The sequence below is a fragment of the Phyllostomus hastatus genome, unplaced genomic scaffold, assembly GCF_019186645.2.
Source record: "Phyllostomus hastatus isolate PE091 unplaced genomic scaffold, TTU_PhHast_1.1 phas_scaffold_78, whole genome shotgun sequence".
Classification (NCBI taxonomy): domain Eukaryota; kingdom Metazoa; phylum Chordata; class Mammalia; order Chiroptera; family Phyllostomidae; genus Phyllostomus; species Phyllostomus hastatus.
This window is the reverse complement of record NW_025334041.1, coordinates 92260744-92279968: the sequence shown is the minus strand read 5'-3', so window position 1 is coordinate 92279968 and position 19225 is coordinate 92260744. Positions and strand designations below refer to the sequence as shown.

The 19225-nt window shown below is 35.5% G+C and overlaps 1 protein-coding gene across 1 annotated transcript in view; it reads right to left on the bottom strand.

Annotated features, from left to right (window-relative positions):
* Nucleotides 1-19225, bottom strand: part of LOC123811567 (WD repeat containing planar cell polarity effector) — a 382261-nt gene that overhangs the window by 47978 nt on the left and 315058 nt on the right. The gene's annotated exons all lie outside the window — the stretch shown is intronic.

The following is a 19225-nucleotide window of genomic DNA, read 5'->3' as shown; positions in this document are numbered from 1 at the left end:
ATACAAATACAATTTCTGCTAACTGCTTCTGAAGAATGATTACAGGAACACTTTTACATACCCCAATGAAACTTTTATAACTTGCCCATTCATGGTGTTTTTAACCAGCATTTTGTTAAGTATTATATTTTTGTTACTGTAATATTTTATTATATTGGAATACTATAAGAAGTGAATTATTTTACTTTCTTACATGTAACACACAATTTGAACCAGGGAACTGGCCTGCAACCCAGGCATGTGCCCTGACTGGGAATTGAACCAGCGACCTTTTTTAGTCATGTAAATACAAATAATGTCTAGGTCACAGACATCACTGAACCATACCAGCCAGGGCTTGTGGCACACAATTTGAAAACAAAACAGGAAGGAAAATATCCTTTCCAATATTCCAATAAAATTCTTATTTAGAATTTTTAAGTGTACAGAGTTTGCTATTCCCACATCATACAGATGTAGAGAGAAAACATAATGCATAATGAAGTTGTGAAAAATATATACTTGTAGAAACAAACTTTATTAAAAGCCTAAACTGTTAAAACCATACTGTGTGTATTTTTTTAGTTAAACATTTTTATTTAGAAAAAGCATATGACTTAATTTTTACCATGCTAACTATTTTTAAGTGTAGTGTTTAGTAGTAGTATATATATCCACATTATCATGCAACAGATCTTCAGAATTTTTCACCTTGCAAGACTGACAGTGTATACTCATTAAACAATTCCCCATTTCTTCCCCTCCCCATGCCCTGGTAACTACCATTTTACATGTTGTTTCTATAAATCTGACTACTTTAGATAACCCATTTAAATGTTATCAGACAGTATCTATATTTATGTGACTGGTGTATTTCACCCAGCATAATGTCTCCACAGTTTATCCACATTTTAGCATGTGATGAAATTTTCTCACTTCTTAAGGCTGAATGAGAATCAACTGCATGTGTATATAACATTTTGTTTACCCACTCATCTGTTGATGGACACTTGGGTTGCTTCATCCTCCTGTCTGTTTTGAGTAATGCTGCTATGAACTTGGGAGTGCAGAGAGGAGCCACTATATTGTTTTGATTGTGGTTGCAGCATTTTTTGGAGAGAGACTCCCCCCAAAACTGTAATTATGTTCTGGAGGGCAGGCCCTTTGTAGTACAGGCTTATGGTACTTAGGTGAGTTCTAGGAACCCATCTGTATCAGTGTACCAGTTGGCGTTGTTGTGAGAGGCTGTGTTTGGCTTCAGTGAATTTTTTTGAAGATTCTTCTTTGCCTGTTTCATGATGAGTGATTTATAAGTACACCTGCCTAACTCACACTGAGTACTCAGCAGTTTTTTTGACCAATAACAGTATAACCCCTGTGTCTTGCCCTCCCTATTTGCCAGATCTTGCCCTGAACAACTTCTTTTGTTTCCCCTGATGAAAAAAGTCTTCAAAGGGAAACATTTTGTTGATGTGGAAGAAGTGAAACAAAACATGGCAGAAGCAGTAAAAGCCATCAAAATTGATGAGTTCAAAAACTGTTTTGAGCAGTGGAAAAGTCTTGGTAAGTGTATTGCATCAAATGAAGAGTACTTTGAAGGTGACTGAGGTTTGAACATATAAGATAAACACATTTTTAAAAATAAATAAATTCCATTTTGTGTGGGGGGTCCACCATCATACAATCCCACCAAGAATGCACAAGTGTTCCAATTTCTCCACATCCATATCAAAACTTGTTATTTTTTTAAATAGTAGCCATTGTACTGGGTGTTAGGTGCTACCTCATTATAGTTTTAATTTGCATTTCCATGATAATCAGTGATGTTCACCATCTTTTCTTGTACTTACTTGTCATTTGTATGTCTTTGGAGAAATATCTACTCAAATTTCTTGCCCATTTTTGAATTGGGTTTGGTTTTGAGTTTTAGAAGTATTTTACATATTCTGGATTTTAATCCCTTATCAGATATATATTTGAAAATATTTTCTCCCTTTCTGTGTGTTGCCTTTTCATTATATTAATAGTGTCCTTTGATGCAGAAATATTTTGAATTTTGATGTACAGTGGAACCTTGGCTCTTGAACTTAATTTGTTCTTGAAGACTGTTCAAGGAGTGATTCATTCAAAAACTGAATCATGCAGGTGACTGATTATACAGGTATCAGCATGAAAGAGTCATCAGGTCAAGAATTGAAGTTTTGTTCAACAACTGAGACATTTTCCCATGAACAACCTGGTTGAGAACCAAATTGTTCAAGATGGGAGATGACTGAGAATCGAGGATTGACTGTAGTACAATTTACCTATTTTACTTTTGTTGCCTGTACTTTTGGTGTCATACATGTAAGAAATCATTGCCAATCCAATGTCATGAAGGTTTCTCTGTGTTTGTGTGTGTGTGTGTGTGTGTATGTGTGTGTGTTTTGTTTTTTTGTTTTGCCTAAGAGTTCTATAGTTTCAGTTCTTTCCTGATCTATTTTGAGTTAATTTTACAGACACGGTGAATGGGAAGGGTCTGACTTCATCTTTTGCATATGGACATCCAGATTTCCCCACACCATTTGTTGAAAGGATGTCCTTTCCTATTGAATGGACTTGGCATCCTTGCTGAAAACCATTTGACCATATATAAGAGGGATAGTTTCTGGGGTCTTATGTTCTATTGGACTATGTATCTGCCTTTATGCTAGTACCATATTGTTCTGATAATAGTAACTTTGTAGTAAGTTTTGGGATGAAGTAGTGCAAGTCCTCTGGTTTTGTTCTTTTTCCAGATTGTTTGGGCTATTCAGGGTCCCTTGTGATTCCACGTGAATTTTTTCTGTTTTTGAGAAATTCATCATTGGGATTTTGATAGGGATGACATTGAATTTGTAGATTGCTTTGGGATGTACATACATTTTAATAATAATGTCTTCCAATCCATGAACATGGGATATTTTTCTACTCACTATTTACTGTCTTCTTTATTTTATTTCAGCAATATTTTCTACTTTTCAGTGTACAAGTCTCTCACCTTCTTAGGTTTATTCCCAAGAATTTTATTCTTTTTGATGCTCTTGTACATGGAAGTGTTTTTAAAACTTCCTTTACAGATCTTCATTTATAGGGTATAAAAGCACAACTGATTTTTGCATGTTGATTGTGTGTGCTGCAACTCTGATGAGTTCACTTATTCTAACAGCTTTTCAGTAGAATCTTTAGGGTTTTTTATATATAAGGTTATATCACATGCAGAGATAATTTTATTTCTTCTTTTCCAATTTGGATGCATTTTATTTGCCTGTTTGCTGTGGTGGGACTTCTGGTATTATGTTGAGTAGAACTGGAAAGAGTGGATGTCCTTGGCTTGTTCATGACCATAGAGGAAAAGTGTTCAGTTTTTCACTATTGAGTATGATGTTAACTGTGCACTCTTTATATATGATCATTATTACATCAAGGAGTTTCCTTTTATACTTAGTTTGTTAAAGTTTTTGTCATGAAAGGATGTGGAATTTTGTCAAATATTTTCATCTGCATAATTGACAAATATATATATATTTGATATATATATATATATATATATATATATATATAGAGAGAGAGAGAGAGAGAGAGAGAGAGAGAATTTGTCCATTCTATAGGTTCAACTATTATCTTTGCATTTCAGAAGTAAGTCACTTGTTAATGGTGTATATTCTTTTTAACATGCTGCTGCATTTGGCTTGGTAGTATTTTGTTAAAAAATTTTATGTCAACATTCATCACATATATTGGTCTATTTTCTTAAACATCCTTGTCAGTCCTTGGTATGAGGTAATGAGGGTCTAGCAGAATGAGTTTGGGATTTTACTTCCTCTTCAGTTTTTTTTTAAGTATATCTTATTGATTATGCTATTACAATTGTCCCAATATTTTCTCTCTTTCCTCCCCTCCTCCCAGCCTTGGCCCCCTCCAGCATCCCACCCTCCCCCCCTTAGTTCATGTACATGAGTAGTACATATAATTTCTTTGGCTACTCCACTTCCTACATTGTTCTTACCTACCCCTGTAGGAGGTGCCCACCTATTATGCTTTTTATTCCCTGTATCTTTCCCCCATTCTCCCCCTCCCCACTCCATGTGATCTCCATTTCTTTTTAAAGATTTTATTATTTATTTATTTATTTATTTATTTATTTATTTATTTATTTATTTTTAGAGAGAGAGAGGAAGGCAGGGAGAAACACAGGGAGAGAAACATCAATGTGTGGTTGTCTCTCATGCGCCCCCAACTACAGACCCAGCCCACAACCTAGACATGTGCCCTAGACTGGGAATCAAACTGGCGACCCTTTGGTTCACAGGCCAGCACTCACTCCACTGAGCCACACTGTCCAGGGCTGATTTCCATTTCTGTGATTTTGTTCCTGTTCTAATTGTTGGCTCATTTTTTGTTTTTGTTTTTTAGATTCAGTTGTTGATAGCTGTGAGTTTGTTGTCCTTTTACTGTTCATAGTTTTTGATCTTCTTTTCCTTAGATAAGTCCCTTTAACATTTCATAATAAGGGGTTAACGATGATGAACTCCTTTAACTTGATGTTATCTGGGAAGCACTTTATCTGCCCTTCCAACCTAAATGATAGCTTTGTTGGATAGAGCAATCTTGGATGTAGGTTGTTGCCTTTTATGACTTAGAATGCTTCTTTCCAGCCCCTTCTTGCCTGCAATATTTCTTTGGAGAAATCAGCTGATAACCATATGGGAACTCCTTTGTAGGTAACTGTCTCCTTTTCTCTTGCTGCTTTTAAGATTCTCTCCTTATCTTTTATCTTGGGTAACTTAATTATGATGTGTCTTAGTGTGTTCCTCTTTGAGTCCAATTTCTTTGAGACTCTCTGAGCTTCCTGGACTTCTTGGAAGTCTATTTCCTTTGCCAGCTTGGGGAAGTTTTCCTTCATTATTTGTTCAGATAAGTTTTCTGTTTCTTGCTTTTCCTCTTCTCCTTCTGGCACCCCTATGATTCATATGTTGGAATGTTTAACGTTGTCCCAAATGTTCCTAAGTCTTTCCTCACTTTTTTGAATTCTTGTTTGTTCATTCTGTTCCAGTTGGATGTTTATTTCTTCCTTTTGTTCCAAATCATTAATTTGAGTCCTGGTTTCCTTCCCATCACTGTTGGTTCCCTGCATAAATATTTCACTTTCTATTGCCTTTATTTCTTCCTTCATTTTGCAATGAAACTCAATCAATTCTGTGAGCATCTTGATTATCAGTGTTTTGAACTCTGCATCAGATAGTCTATCTCCTTGTTGCTTAGTTCTCTTTCTGGAGTTTTGACCTGTTCTTTCATTTAGGTCATAGTTCTTTGTCTTGGCATACCTGTTATGTGGTAAGGGTGGAGCTTTAGGTATTCACCAGGCAGGGCAACCCTCTTTACTGCATTGTGGCTCTGTGTGGGAGTGGTCAATTTGAGAGGGAACAAATGCCACTTACTAGGCTCTCATCCCACTTTCTGCCACTTCCCTTGCTTCCCACAAGTGGATCGTGCCCTTTTAGATGCTGATTCACAGGTTGGTGGGTTTGTGTATGTTTCAGGGGACTGTGGGCTTCTCCAATAAACTCTCCTATGAGGCTGGGAGTTTCTTCCTGCTGCCACAACCTCCACAGATATTTTATAGCCAGGGGTTTTGAGTCTTTAGTTTCCACTGCTGAAACCCTGGGTTTCATGGTCTGTCTTACTCCCCTGATCCCACATTTGTGTGCTTACCTGCACACAAATGTGGGATCACCTAGATGGTCCACCATCTTGCCTTGGTGCATTCCCCCTCTGCCACCCCAGCTGCACCTCCTACCAGTCTGGATGAATGTTTCTTTAACTCCTTGGTTGTCGGACTTCCATGCAAATGATTTTCTGGCAGTTCTGGTTGTTCTTTGTTTTTAAATTGGTTGTTATCCTTCTTTTGGTTGTATGAGGAAGCGAAACATTTCTGCCTATGCCTCCATCTTGGCTGGAACTCCCTCTTCAGTTTTTTGGGAAAAGTTTCTGGAAGACTGCTGATATTCTTTTCTAAATGAAATCATCAGGCCATGGACATTTTTTTTGTAGGGAGTTTTTTGATTACAGATTCAATCTCCTTACTAGTTACAGGTCTGTTCAGATAATTTTTTAGTATTCATTTTTAATTTTTTTTATTCTGTTACAGTTATTTCAGTTATTTCCCCCTTCACCCCCCCTCTGCCCAGCACCCCCACTTTCATAGTCATTGCCTCCCCCCAGATTATTTCTTCATAATTAGTGGTATGTTTCTAGAAATTTATCAATTTCTTCTAGATTTTACTATTTGTTGGCATGCAGTTCACAGTACTTATCCTTTTTATTTCTGATTTTCATTTAGTCATCTCTTAGTTAATCTAGGTAATGGTTTTCCAATTTTATTGAGATTTTAAAAAACAGCTCTTAGTTTTGGTGACTTTCCCTATAAATTTTCTGGTCTCTCTTTTATTTTGGTTCTGGTCTTTATCGTTTCTTTTCTTCTGCTAAATTTGGGCTTTGTTCTTTTTCTCATTTTTTGAATTGTAAAGTTAGGTTGTTGATTTGGATTTTCCTTCTTTTTTAATGTAAGTATTTACTGCTGTAAACTTCTCTCGGCACTGCTGTCACTGTGTCCCTTAAGTTTTAGTATGTTGTATTTTTATTTTCATTTGTCTCAAGAAACTTTTAAATTTCTCTCGTGATTTCTTCTTTGTCCTGTTGGTTATTTAAGAATGTGTAGCCCTGGCTGGCATAGCTCAGTAGATTGAGCACGGGCTGCAAACCAAAGTGTCGCAGGTTCGATTCCCAGTCAGGGTACGTGCCTGGGTTGCAGGCCATGACCCCCAGCAACCACACATTGATGTTTCTCTCTCTCTCTCTTTCTCCCTCCCTTCCCTCTCTAAAGAATGAATAAATAAAAATCTAAAAAAAAGTTCTTTATATATTAAAAAAAAAGAATGTGTAGTTTAATCTTCATGTTGTGATGGCTAGTTTTATGTCAAGTTGACTGGGCTAAGGGATACCAAAACAACTGACAAAGCATTATTTCTGGGTATGCCTGTGATGGGGTTCAGGAAGCAAATAACTTTTGAATCATTAGACTAAGTGAAGATGCACCCTCTCCAATGTGTGCAAGTATCATCTTATCTTTCGAGGGCCTGAATAGAACAAAAGGGAGAAGAAGGGTGAACTGTCTCTCTTTTTGAGCTGGGACATCCATCTACTGCCCTCTGACATTGAACTCTTGGTTCTTGGGCCTTTGGACTATGGGACTTGCACCAGTTGCTCCCCTCCCAAGTTTCCAGACCTTCAGCCTCAGACTGGGAATTATAGCATTGGCTCTTCTGGTTCTTAGGATTTCAGACTTGGATTAAATTACAAATTACTTCCCTAGTTGTATAGCTTGCAGATAATGTGTTTAGGATTTCTCAATCTCCATCATCATGTCAGTCCACTCCAATAATAAATCCCTTCTGTGTATCAATATATAGACTGTTGTTTCTGTTTTTTCTAGAGAACGGTAATGTATTAATTAGCATTTGTAAAGTTTTTCTTGTGCTGATGATTTCTAGGTTTATCCCATTGTGTTGAGAAAAGACACTTTCTATGATTTCAGTCTTTTTTATTTTCAGACTTGATTTTTTTTGGGGGGCCTAACATAAAGTCTATTTTGGTGAATGTTCCATGTGTACTTCAGAAGAATATGTTGTCTGCTATTAGGTTGAGTGGTCTATGTATGTGTGTTAGATCCAATTGATGCATAGTATTGTTAAAGTCCTCCATTTTATTATGTATGGTTGTTCCCCTAATACTGAAAGTAGGGAATTAAGGTCTCCTACTAGTATTTAGTTACTTTCTTTTTTTTCCCTTTAATTCTGTCAATGTTTGCCTTATAAATTTAAGAACTCTGATATTTGACAAATAAATATTTATAATTGTTGTATCTTCCTGGTGAATTGTCCTTTTTACTTTGTCTTTTCAACTATACATATCCCTTCTGATAGTTTTTGACATAAAGTCTATCTGATATTAGTACAGACACTTCTGTTCTCTTGTTACCTTTTGCTCAGAATATCTTTTTTTCAGTTTTTGTTTTTTCAGCCTATTTGTGTTGTTTAGATATAATGTGAGTCTTTTGTATACAGCATATTTTGGGGTCTTTTTAAAAAATCTTGTCAGCCAATTTATATCTTTTGACTGGGACTTTAATCTATGTGTATTTTCAAAAGAACATAAGCAACCCTATGTTCATTGCAGCATTATTTACATCATCAAAACATGGAAGCAAAGTGTCACTCAATAGATGAGTAGATAAAACAACTATGGGATATTTACACAATGGAATACTACTTGGCTGTAAAAAAGAGGACAATTTTACCCTTTGCAACAGTATGGATGGACCTGGAGAACATTATGCTAAGTGAAATAAGCCAGTCAGAGAAAGACAAATACCATATGATTTCACTCATATGTGGAATCTAATGAACTGAAATGACAAGGAAAATGGGGACAGACTTATAGATGGAGGACAGGATGACAGCTGCGGGGTGGAGTAGGTTTGGAGGTGGAGGGATTGAGCAAAAAGGAAAAATGACTCATGGACATGGACAACAGTGTGGTGATTGCTGGGGGGAGTAGGGTATAAGGGAACTGAAAGGTAATGTAAAAAATACCATAAAGATTAAGTTAAAAAATCTATGTACATTTAAAGTAATTACTGATACAAAGGGATTTAGCATTGCCATTTTGATACTGTTTTCTGTATGTCTTGTGGCTTTTTTTGTCCCTCATTACTCCCCTACTACCTTCCTTTGTGTGTCTTTGATTTTTTTTCTTGTAGTGATATGTTTTGATTTCCTTCTTATTTCCTTTTCTGTATGTTCAATAAATATTTTCTTTTTGGTTATCATTTTGATCACATAAAATACCTTATAAAATCATAAAAATCTCTTTTAAACCATTAATTCCAATGACATAAAAACTCTACTCCTTTATAGTAATGTCCTCCTATTTGTTATTATTGTTACAGATTACATCTTTATATACTGTGTACCTATTAACATAGAGTTATAGGGCATGTTTAGGCTTTTGTCTCATATAACCTATACAGTAATTAAAGTGGATTTATGCAACAAAATTATGGTTATACATGATTTGTCCACATATTTACCTTTATTGGGTAATTTTATACTTTTATATGACTTCATGTTGCTGCCTAGCATCCTTTTATTTCAATTGATAGAACTCAGGCTTTTTTGAAAAATCCTTACCCAAGAATATATTTATTGATTTTAGAGAGGAAAGGGGGTGGGGAGAGAAACATCAATTTGTTGTTCTGCTTATTTATGTATTAATTGGTTGATTCTTATATGTGTTCTGACTGGAGATTGAGCCCACAACTTGTTATATCAGGATGACACTCTAACCAACTGAGCAACCTGGCCAGGGCTTCCAGTCACATCTTGAATGACTGGAATGTTATCCACATCCTGACTATTTGTACATTAGGCATTGCAGATTCTCCTCTCTTCATGGTGCCAGTATCTTTTATTCCTATCCTTGTTAAAAGAATGAAAATGGTAACAAAAACTATTGTGATGTAGCATTGGCTTTTCTTTTTGTGAGTATACTATTTCTGCCATGATTTTGAGGTAAAGATGTTCTTTTGCCAAGCCAAAGAAGAAGGGTTGTTTTTTGTTCTTTTGTAGCCATCTGACCAATGGGTGCTGGTTCATTGGTAGGGGAAACCTTACTAATGTCTTATGGATTCAACATCCAGTTGAGTAGCACTGGATTGGTCAGTAGGTAGGAACCAGCCAAGGGTGTGGTTGTACATGCCAACTAGCAGGTAAGTGTGGAAGTAACACCCACTAAAACCTCTCCAATATGTATGTGGCAGATGCTTCTCGAATTGTACTGTTTGCACCCCTATAGGACATCAATTCAAAGGCAACATCACCCATTAACCCTGGGCGATGGGATAGTTACAGGGGTTAATTAGATGACCAAGTAATCCCTCATAGTGGCTATTATGTTTGACTGCTATATGGCATGACAGCCTCACCCATTCTCACTCCTGAACATGCAGGAGGCTCTGTAGAGTGTTTACATCAGTACATTCACCATTCTTTTTACTTGGCAGCTTGTCCTAACTCCTCCTTTCAAATTCCATCCTTACTGAATGCCCCAGACACATCCAACCAAATACCCAGTGACATGTTAATATACCATGCATCACAAGATCCCATCCTCAACTTGTCATCCACTATGCATTTCTCTAACTGTAGGACTCTTCCTCTATATGAATAGTTGGTATAAATTCTGCTCTTCTGCACCGTTTGAATCCAGACTCATCCACCTGACCTCATTTGTCACACCAGCTAGGCTACTGAGGTAAGATGGGTTATTATTGGCAATATAGCCACAAAATAATTATTAGACCAATAAAACACAACAGTATTTTTTATGTATTAATTCTGTGAACCCAAAGCATAAGTAAATGTTATGGGCTATTTGAACCCAGGGATGTTTTCTAAGCATGGATGTTTTTGACAGGGCCAAATCTCAAGGACCATTTGGCATGAACTCATGGACATTTTCGGTAGGGACAAACTTCAAGGACCTGTTAGCTTAGATCACATGTCTTCATGGATATTTTGACCAAATATCAAGGACCTTTTAGTGTGGACCAAATGTCTCAGTGACATTTTGGACAGGATCAAATGTGTGCTAATCTCTAGTAAGTAGCAAAAGAATTGAGGTTCATATCTGGTATGTCTGGCTCAAAGCCAGCACTATTTCATTTCTTCAAATAGCCTAAATCAAAAGAACACAAGTGAGCTAAGAGAACTTACTGCTTTTATACATTTGTCTTATGAAATAAATAGCACTATTTCCTTGGTGATATTATATATTATTCTTTAAATCTAGCTAGTCTTTTGTTGGCTTTGTTCCTTCTAAGGAGATATTCTCTCCAGTCTAAAATCTCCAAAGGATTTTCAGGGTAAAACACATTTCAAGATATGCAATCACATGGAAGAATGAAAATCTTTTATAATATTGTTTGCTAAAATGACAGCTCTACTTAACAGGAGCCATTAAAATATTTACAAAGTAGCAGCTGCTCTTGTAAAAAAATATGGCTTTTGGAGGCATAAATAAACAAGTTGATAAGTACAAGATAAGCCATTTGTCGGCTTCTTTGTGTACATAGCACAATATATAGAAAATTCTGATATTTACAGAGCAATTATAATATAAAGCCTTTTAAGTTAAAAGGACAAAGCCTCAGTTAGAACTGTTTACAGGAATTCTTCATACTGATCTTTTAAACAATTTAGGAAGCCCACAACATAATTCTTCTAAGAAATGTTAGGTTTTTGGTGCTTTTTTAAAAAAACTTTGTTCTTAAAGATAATTTTACACTTTATATATATATGTATATATGTAAAATTCTCTCCCTATTCAATTCAGTTGAGTTCTTTATTGAACTAGAATTTCAGCCAGTGGTTTTATGAAAATAATTAAAAATCATAGGAAATAGACCAAGAGAACAAAAATGTTTAAAAGCAACTGAACATTTGCATTTTATGCCTTAATTTACTAATTTGACATTTTATATATTAATTGAGTGGTTGATTTTGTTTTTTAATAAACAAATCCTTTAAAAAAGCAAACATTAATTATTAAAAATCTATAATGTTGGTCATTTTTATGTTTTCTCAAAGGAGAGCAATGGTACCCAATTATTATAACCACAGATTATTGCTGAAGAAAGGGAAAGGTATAAAAAAGTGGCTTTTGGCAAAATCTTTAAAAAAAATTTTATTTATTTTTAGAGAGAGGGGAAGAGAGGGAGAAAGAGCAAACATCTATCAGTTGCCTCTCGCCCCCCCACTAGGGATCTGGCCCACATGTGCCCCAACTAGGAATTGAACCAACAACCTTTTGGTTCACACGCTGGCACTCAATCCACTGAGCCACACCAGCCAGGGCATTCATCCCACATTTTTGATAGGTGTACTCTATTATTTACAACTCTTATAACTATTGTTTTTTATTGTGGTAAAAAATACATAACAATTTATCATCTCACCACTTTCAAGTAGAGTCAGTCCCCCAATTAAGATGGTTCGACTTAAGACTTTTCAGCTTTATAGTGGAGTGAAAGTGGGTTTCTACTCAATTTAGTAGAAACCTGATAAGTTATGATGTTTGGTAGATTACATGCTTTAAATGCATTTTTAACTTACAATATTATTAACTAAGATGGGTTTATTGGGATGTAACCCCATTATAAGTCAAGGAGCATATATATACAATTCAGCAATGTTATGCATGTTCACATTGTTTACAACAGACCTCAAGAACTTTTTCACCTAGAAAAATGAAACTCTATACTCATTAAAACTAATTGTACCCCCCTCAATCCTCCTAGCAACTACTTTTCTTCTTTCTGTTTGACTACCTTTGATACTGCATATGAGTAGAATCATACAGAATTTGTATGTTGTGACAGGTTTCATCATTTAGTTTCATAGGTTGATATATTTGTAATGCTCACCAGTGGTCCTTATTTAGGTGTTGTCAGTCATTTTGGTTGCCTGAATCTCTTTCTCTAGTAGATTCCCCAGTAATGGCTCATGGGAATAATAGGTTGTTTTGGCTGAATATAAAATTTTTGGCTCATGTTTTTTTCCTTGAGTATCTTAAGTATATTACTCCATTATTCTGGGATAAAGTGTTGCTATAAAAAATGATCATAACCTGATTTTATTTGCTGTAATAAAGTGTTCTCATCAAAAAGAAATCTTAACTGCCCTGGCGAGGTGGCTCATTTGGTTGGGGCATCATCCTGGTGTACACGAAAGGTTGTACATTCGATTCCCAGTCAGGGCACATACCTAGGTTGTGGGTTCAGTCCCTGGTTGGGACACATACAGGAGTCAGGTGATTGATGTTTCTCTCTCACATCGATTTTTTTTTCTCTCTCTGAAATCAGTAAACATGCCATGGCCAGTATGGCTTGGTTGGAGCATTGTCCCATAAACCAAAAGGTCGTGGGTTTGATTTCTGGTCAGGACACCTGTCTAGGTTTCAGTTCTGTGTACAGGAGGCAGCCAATAGATGTTTTTCTCACATCAATGTTTCTCTTTCTTTTTCCCTGGAATAAAAAATATATAGATATAAAATCAACAGACATATTCTCAAGTGAGGATTTTAAAAAAAGTGATCATAATCTGATTCTGTTCCCTTTATCCTTATAAAGGGATCACTTAGTCTTTTTGTCTGAACACCCCAAGGATTTTTTTTGTTTATTTTCTTTTAAGTCCAAGAATTTCATTAATATATGTCTTGATATAGAAAATCTTAGGCTGCTTTTTCAAAATATGTAATATGCCTTTTCATTTTACAGTATACAGTCTTTTTTATTTCAGAAATTTTAAGAGTTTTTTTAGGATCTATTCTATTGTATTGCTTTGGTTATTCTTCTTTAGGAACTCTTATTATACATATGTTGGATCTTCTTTGTGTTGTATATCTAGCACTTTCTCTTGTCCTTTTTCTCTTCCTCATTTTTTTCAGATTCAATATATTTTATTCAAAATACACACTTTTATTACTGAGGTATAACTGATTAACATTATATTTCAGGTATAATGTAATATTTGATATTTATATTATAAAATGGTCAAAACAGTAAGTCCAGTTAATATCCATCACCATACATAGTTATAACTTTTTCTTGTGATGAGAACTTTCAAGATCCACTCTTCTAACAAATTTCAAAACATGCAAGACAATATTATTAACCGTACTCACCATGCTGTACATTACATCCCATGACTTACTTTATAACTAGAAATTTGTAACTTTGACCCCATTCACCCATTCTTTCCCACCCTGATGCTCCCCCTGCCCACCACAGAAAACCACCAATCTGTTCTCTATATTGATGAGCTCATTTTTGTTGTTTTTGTTTTTTAAATTCCACCATAAGTGAGATCATTCAGTATCTATCTTTTTCTGACTTATTTCAGTTATCATAGTACCTTCAAATACACCCATATTGTCACAAATGACAAGATTTCATTCTGTTTTTTGTGGCTGAATAATAACACACACACCACATTTTCTTATCCATTTACTTACTGATGAACACTTAGGTTGTATCCATATCTTTGCTATTGTAAATAATGCTGCAATGAACATGTGGGTGCAGATATCTTTTTTTAAGTGAGTGTCTGTTTCCTTCAGATAAATACTCAGAAGTGGGTTTACTGGGTCATATGGTAATTCTATTTTAAATTTTTTGAGGAACCCTCAAACTATTTTCCATAGTGGTGACACCACTTTACATTCCCACCAATAATGCACAGGAGTTCCCTTTTTTCCACATCCTTGCCAACATTTGTTATTTCTTGGTGAGGACACTGGCAAGCAGTGTCTGCTGTTCTGTGGATGAGACATAAGACAAATTCACATGGACTACTGAGTCCTGTGGAGGAAAAGGGATGGCGTAGCCACTCTCTCAAGAGGAGAGTGCACTGACCCTTGCCTTGACAAGTTTTTATTGCTTTTCTGGGCACATTACATTGAGGATGGTCCTCATTTTCTATGCACAGGTTCGCTTTAGGTAGTTACCTTCTACAGAAAACAAAGGAAAGGATGCCACTAATCACATCAGAGAAGAAGGATGTTTGCAAATGCAGAGAAAAGTGGTTGAACTGGTTACTCATCCTTGGAAGGCTTAGCATAGATTTTAAGGAGTCACTTTAAAGATATGTAGTAAACGTTTGCTGCCTCAATTCAGGGTGAGGCAATTTTAGCAAAAAGCAAGTCTCAAAGTGGCCTAGGTGTAATGCAGACCTGAACCTGTCCATGGGCATGGATCCTGTGTACCAGACATCGTTTTCCAATGGCCTTTCTAAGTGGGAGCTGGGCCTACGCCTCACAGAATGGTCTATAGTTTCTTGTCTTTTTGATAACAGACATTTTCCCCAGGTGTGGGGTGATGTCTCATTGTGGTTTTGATTTGCATTTCCCTGATGATCAGTGATGTTGAGCACATTTTCATATACCTGTTGGCCACCCATGTGTCTTGTTTTGGGAAAATTTCTCTTTAGATCCTCTGCCCATTTTGTAATTGGATGTAATTGGATTATTTGTTCCTTTTTTCTATTGTGTTGTATGAGTTCCTTTATTTATTTCAAATATTAACCCCTTATCAAAAATATGATTTGCAGATACTTTCTCCTGATCTGTAAGCTACCTTTTCATTTTGTTGATTTCCTCTACTTACTTTTTATTTTTGAGTGTTTTTCTCCTTTAGATTCTTTAGTTATCATAAGACATGTGTTTTTGTTCTTATGATCCTTCTAGTTTGACCTTCATCTCTGAAATTATTTTTTCTTATTTTTAATTATTTTTTTAATTCTTTCATATCTAAAAATATCTTACTTCTGTTCTCACCACATTTCTTAGTTTCTCTAATACTGATTTATGTTGTTCTTTTATAACTTCTATCATTATATCAGTTTATTTCAGCTTATTTTAGAATACTAGGGTTAGTTTTCATCTGTGGTAATGTTATTCTGTAGTGTTTTCATTGTTTGTAGGAAAATTATTCTGTTTCTTATTCTGTTTTTTTTTAAACTGTGTGTGCGATTCGGTTGCAATCTTTTATTATTACTCATTTCTTATGAGAAATTGGGTGTTCTGTACATTTAAGACAGCAGATTGGGTCATGATAATTTTTTATCTTCATAGATCTGGAGCACATTAGTCTCTTGTATTCATTAAGCAGTCAAAAATGTGATTTCCTCTTGTCTTAATCCATTTAAGTTGCTATATCAAAATGCCACAGATGAAATAGCTGATAAATGATAGGAATTTATTTCTTATAGTTCTGGAGGCTGAAAGTCCAAAAATAGGTCATGTGCTTGTGAAGGCCCTCTTCTAGGTTGGAGACTGTCAACTTCTCACTATCTTCATGTGATGTGGTGTAAGGGGGCAAGGGATCTCTCTGTGGCCTGTTTTATAAAGGTAGTAATCTCTTCATTAGGGCTCCAACCTTGTGATCTAATCAACTTCCATAGGCCCCATCCCACTACCGTCACCTTAGGGGTAAGGGTTTCAATGTATGTATTTTGGGAGGACACGTTCAGACCATAGAACCTATATTCTTCCTTTTAATTTCAACCTTCTTTTTCCTGTGGCCCTGTTGTGCCTATTAGGCTGAATTTGGGCTCTACTCTCACTGTTTCTCCTCAGTTTGGGGAATTATCTAGAGATGGTTGATTTGTTAGTTTTACATATTTGTAGGACCCAGAATCTAGACCATTCCAGAACTTCTGTATCTTCTCACAGTCCCATCATATTTACAAATTATAGCCTACAGTGCTCAAGTTTCTGCTACTGTTCTGAGAATGACCCTGCAAAATTTTCCAGTTAGTAATTGAGTTCTCCATCTCTTAGGGCCATAAAAACCCCTTACCTTTTTTCTATTTCTCCCATTAATTTTTTATTGTTTGTTTGCATGTGTGAGGCCTCACATTCATAATCTGTATTCATGCTGAGAATCAAGATGCAGTGAGCTTTTGCTCTTCTGCTCCATGAGTGGTTTCTGTCCTTCCTGAGCTAGACCAAGGACATCTGCATTACTACTTCACAAGTACACAGTCCCAGTCAATTCCCTAACTGGCAGTGTCCCTGGAGTGGGTTGTGTCTACCTAGTGTGACTGGGTGCTTGGAGCCAGAAGCAAGAGGTCCTGGGGTCAGTGAGAAAAAAAAACAACAGAGTAGTGGTATTTCACAGGTGGCCCACAATGCTGTCCCATCCCGCCCCTTCAGGGTAGGGATGTGGTGGTGGGGTGTATGTGTGTGCATGTGTATGTGTTTGTACCAGGAACCTCCCATTTATTATACACCTCTTGAGTCTCTTCATTGTTCCAGAATAGAGTCAAGCTCAGCAAAGTCTTTCTTCCTTGCTGACTCTGCAAAGTCTGTTCCCTTGGCTGTGGTTTTGCTAGATAGTAGGTAGGGGCATTGGGACTCCTGTTCATCTGTTCATGCATTTAACTAATTAGATCATGAAGCATTTGACCGCCTTAAGAGAGTCATAGTTACTCCCATCACTTATTTGTATTCACTGAATTTCTTCACTTTGATTTTCAGAGGACTGGGTAGAAATCACATTGTTTTAACACCCATCTCAGGCCTTCACAATCCCATGAAGTTTTCAGTGCATCTTATATTTGTTGGTGATTTGTACATATTACTTCTATTTTGGAGTTTATAAGAATATGTTTTCTACTAGATTTTGTTGTAGATGATTGAGGTTTCAAGAAGATAAAATACTGCACTTATGCCATCATCTCAAAATCTTTTGGCAGCATTGATTTTCATAAAAACAGGGAATAACTCAAACATCCAGCAATAGAATATTGGTTAAACAAACTGTAGTGTGTCCACATAATTGAACAGTAGCTGTTAAAAAAGAGAAGGGGTCAATCTACATATACCCATATAGAGCTTTACAGAATATTTTGTTAAATTCTTTTTAAAGGTAATCTGTAAAACAGGAAATAATGGATGGCCATATTTTGTTAAAGATGTGAAAAGGCCCTGACCAGTGTGGTTCAGTTAGTTGGAGCATTATCCCATAAACCAAAAGACTGTGGTTTCATTCCTGGTCAGGGCACATACTTGGGTTGTGATTTCAGTCTTGGTCATGGCACATATGAGAGGCAGCCCAATTGATGCTTCTCTCTCATACCAATGTTCCTCTCCCTCTCTCTCTTCCTCCCTTACCCTCTCTCTAAAATTGGTGAGCATGTCTTCAAGTGATGATAAATCATTTAGTTAATAGAAGTATGAGACCTCCTTTCTTTGCCATTTAAAAATATGTGAAAGGGGAAAAGCTAGAAAAATATATAATATTAAGATTCCTTTTCTGGTGGGTAGGATTATACAGAACTTTTATTTTTCAAATTAAACATTTCATCAGTGTTTAAATTTTACATATATTAATTTTATTATAAGAAAGTATATATTTTAAAAAGAATGATTATTCTATAAAATTATATAATATAAAATTAATATACATATATAATTGTAAATTATACACACAAACACACAAATATACACCCACAAAACAATTAATATTACTTGCTTCTGAAGAGAAAACTGGTGACTACAAAGTGGACTTGGGATTAGAACTTTTCACTAGATACTATACCTTTTGAATTCTGAACTGTGTGTATTCTTTTTTCAAAAAATAAATGTAATTTAAAATTTCCAAAAATATGCATAAACATTTAAAACTTATCTAAAATGGGTAATTTAGCAAATGGCCAAAGTTAATAGCTTTTTTCTAAAAATGTATTAGCACAGGAAATTTTTAAACAGAATAAATTAAACCAAACATTTTATACTGAAAACTGATGTTTTCTACCAAGGACTACTTCAACAATAATGTGATCTAAAGACAATGCATTAGGTTCATTTAGAAGACATATTTCAAATGACTACTTTCACATACTTATTCTGGCAAGTCATTAATAGGCTTTTAAAAATCTGTCAAACACTTTAAATAAGATTTTCTAAAAATCTCAGTGACAGGTTTTTCCTTTGAAGCATAGAAATCCATAAAACAAGAACCAAAATAATCTATTAGAACAAGAGTCTCAAACTATGGCTAGGCCAGATCCAGTCTGGTGCCTGTTTTTCTGCAACCTTGTAATCTAAGAATGATTTTTAGATTTATAATGGTTAGAAAAAAGACAAAAGAAGAATTATATTTTGTGACATGTGAACATTATATGAAATTTATATTTTAGTGTCCATAAATAAAATTTTATTGTAACTTGGCTTTAATATTCATTTACATATTGTCTGTGGTGGCTTTTGCACAACAGCATTAAGTAGTTGTGACAGAAATGGTAAGGCCCACAAGTCTGTAATATTTACTATTTGGCCCTTTGTGGAAATATTTGCTGACTTCTGCTTTATTAACATAGAAAAGCTGGGCCCATCAGAATCAAAGGTTTTAAATCATCTCTTCGGTTTTATTTTGGTTCTGACAGAGTAATCAACATAACAATTGATTTGATCCTTAATTAGTGGTTTTTCATTCATGACTTAGATATATTCTCAAGACCAAAAATAAAGTATTTGAAATAGCTTTCTTTCTCCTAAACTAAAAATCTTACCTTACAGCTGTCATCCTAGAGTAAAAGGGAAGACT